Raw genomic sequence first — 3,475 nt, forward strand, 5'->3', positions numbered from 1 at the left:
TTGAGGCACAAATCGTTTCACACCTCAGTCCTTCATCTGTCAAGGGATCGGAAATAATATTGAATTATCACACTGGGGCATTGGAAGAATCAATTGGAAATATAATTGTTTAATTTCCTCTACAATCACTTACGATGCTTTCCTTGCTGGGACCCTGTGATGCTTTGTTAAAGTGTCGTTTCTGCTCCTTGGTTGCTGCAAGCCTCAGAAGCATGTAAAAACTGGAAGAAACCAACTTAAATGTGTGGAGGAGACTGTGTCTCCTGTTTCCTGAAGGATACTAGACATCATTCCCTTTCTGGATAGTTTATCTTGGCCTGAAATTTAAGAATATGGGCGGCAAAAGTGCTTTTCCATGCCTGTGCTTAGAAACATCCCGCCCTACACAGAAAATCTTAAATTTATTTGAAGATAAAGATTCCCTTTTAAATTCTCTTCCTCTGCTACCTCTAGTGGTAGTCAAAAATGGCATTGCTCCTGACTTAAGAAATAGAATTCAAAGGCAGTTTGTGAAGCCAGGCCAGAACTCTCTCAAAAATCTGGCTTAGCTTGAAAGAAAATATTTCTGGATAAACACCAAACATTTTGTTTAATATTCTTTTCATGTCAAACCAAGAATTAATATAAACACGAAACTGGTCTTAGGTATATACTTCCTATAGCCAACATTTTGACTGATTCAGCAACTCTGTTTTTTATATAACATTTATATTAGTTTCCCAGGGCGGCTATAAAAAAAATCACCACAAACTTGGTGGCTTGAAACAATAGAAATTTATTTTCTCTTAGCTCTGGAGACCAGGCATCTGAAATCGGGGTTTTGGGAAGATTGCTCTCCTTCTGAAGGCCTCTTCCAGCTTCTGGTGGCTCCTGGCCACATGACCCTGGTCTGGGCCTTTGTCTGTGCCCCTGTGTGCCTCTCATAAAGCATCGGTCATCATCTTTACGGCCTGCCTAGTAACCAGGGTGAGTTCATCTCCAGAGCTGTTTTGGTTTGATAACAGTTTGAGCCCCACAGGTCCATGTTTTGGAATTTGGCCCCCAGTGGAATGGTGTTGGGAGCTAGTGAGGCCTGGAGGGTGGAGGCTGGACCATGCAGTCACTGGCCCCACGAATGGAGGAATGCTCTCTCCTGGGAGGTCAAGCTCTGTGTTTGGTGAGAACTTGGCTCTCAGGAGACCAGGCCTCGGGTCGGCGCACATGCCTACCGACCTTGCTGCTCCCGTCAGCGTCTGTGGGGCCTGCCTACACCTTAAGATTTTCCAGCCACCCATATTATGAGTTCAGTGCATTTACATTTTCGTAAATCTCGTGGGCTGAGGTGTTTCTGGAAGTAACACAGTTGTGAAGTAATACAAGATCCAACGTTACCTGCAAATACCCTTTGTCTAAACAAGATCGCATTTGTAGGTTCTAAGGGTTAGGACATGGACATGCTTTTTTAGGGACCACCATTTAACTCACTACCACTTCTTTTTTATTTTCTGAAAATGCATTTTCTCCTTTTTTTTTTTTTTGGCAATAAGGCACATGCCCTTCTCATTCACATGGGAGAGTGATAAATCACCTCCCAAGGAGGGTGGCCATGCCACACTCTTAGGACTTTGGACATGCAAACGCTCGTGCCTGGTGTGATAAGCCACAGGGTCCCACCGGGACGGGTAGCATAGCAGTCCACGTGATGTTGTGCAGCCCATATGAGAGGGTTCCCATCCAGAGACCTTCCTGGGTGTTCCAGGCACATGATCTGGGAATGGCTGAAGCTGGGGGTCATTGAGGTATCTGGACCCAGTTGGGAGCATCTCTCTCACTCACTCATGGAAGAAATAACTAAACTTAAAAAACAGAAATTGTGGGGACCAGCAGATGGCATAATGGTTACGTTGCTGGACTCCCAAGAAGTTGACCATGATTAGAATCCCAGACCCAGTGGCTCAAAACTCATGTGGGTGCTTGTGCGTGTGTGCCCAAAATCCCTAGAGGAGACTGGAGGAGAAGGGATTGTGGCATGGCTATCACCCCTCAGGGGGGGATTTCTTGCTTTCTATCTCTCTGTTGTTGTTGTTTTTTTGTTTTTGTTTTTGTTTTTTTTCTTTTCTGTCTCTCTGGTGAATGCATGTGTCCTGTAGCAAAAATCTCTTTAAAAGAAAAAAAAAAAAAAAAGGAAATTTTAGTTTTGTGATCGGAGACACCACAGACCACCCTAGGAGCCCTGCTCCGGTGGAATAATTCTCACTCTGTGAGCAAGGGCTTCCAGGTAACTTGCCTGCTGGGCTTGCCGACGGCCCCGGGTGCTTGTCTACACCAGTGGGTCTCTCTGGTCTCGGCTGTAAACTGGGAGTTGGCACTGTGTACCTCAGTGTCTTGTGTGCTCCAAGGAGGACCAAGATGGCCGGCCCTGGGCAGATAGCAAGTGTTTCTCATCTTCATCTACAGACTCATTACGGACTCATTTAATTTGGGTTAATATGGGCCAGTGTTTGAGGTCATGATTTATAGACAATGTAGCTGTGGTCCCCTCTGGGCAAGACAGTGGCAAGAAGGTTATTTTTGTGGTGAGGGCAGATACCTTAAAAGGTGTCTGGGGCTAGCAGGTCGCCTGTTGGTGAAGGCACTGGACTTCTACATGGGTGAGCATGGTTCGAATCCCAGATCCGGCAGCTTGCTTTCTCAGTTTCCCCTCCTTTTTTCCTGTCTCTCTCTGGTGAGTACATGTGCCCTATAGCAAATTTAAGTATATATATATACTTACACACATTAAATTAAATAAATAATTCTTAAAACAAAGGTGTCTTTTTACTTTGTCACTCCTGTTACCTATTCTTATCAACATTATGTGTTCATATGTCTTGCAGAGCTGTTTTAATACCTAGAGAAAAATTTGAGCCCAAAATGTTTCAAAAAGTAGGTGATTAAAAAAAAAGAAGCAACAATGGATCATGCTACCTTTTCATCTACATTATTTGTGTCATGATTACCTTATAATGGTTAATGTCACACTTTTTTATGACCACGCGGTCCCAGGCCATGTTTCTCCAGCTGCACGTCGGCTTCAGCAGGGCAGAGCTGTGTCTCAGTGACCGTGGTGTCCTGAGAGTGTGGCTCAGAGCAAGCCGAACGTGCTAATCTGTTGTTGCAGATCAGTGCTGCACGGCCGAATTTTCTGCGAACACGGAAACATCTGACCGAAGCTGCCTGAAACAGTACATGCTCCTCGTGGGTAGCTGTCGAGGACCTGCCAAGTGGCTGGTGCGGTGAAGGAACTGAGCTTTTAGATTGGTTTATTTGGTGAGAGATTTCTGACATGTGGCCCCAGATTTGCGCAGTGGTGCCCTATCGCTCGGGTTGCTCTTACTCGTCTGTGGTTAATATACATCTAAATTTCAGGATGGGGATGTCTACGAGCAGTAACAACTAGAAACAGCTTTCATGGCAGAGACAATGAGCTCCTAGCCCAAGGCCAGTGCCTGTGGCC

The sequence above is a fragment of the Tupaia chinensis genome, unplaced genomic scaffold (genome assembly GCF_000334495.1).
Source record: "Tupaia chinensis unplaced genomic scaffold, TupChi_1.0 Scaffold149090_1, whole genome shotgun sequence".
In the NCBI taxonomy this organism is placed as follows: domain Eukaryota; kingdom Metazoa; phylum Chordata; class Mammalia; order Scandentia; family Tupaiidae; genus Tupaia; species Tupaia belangeri.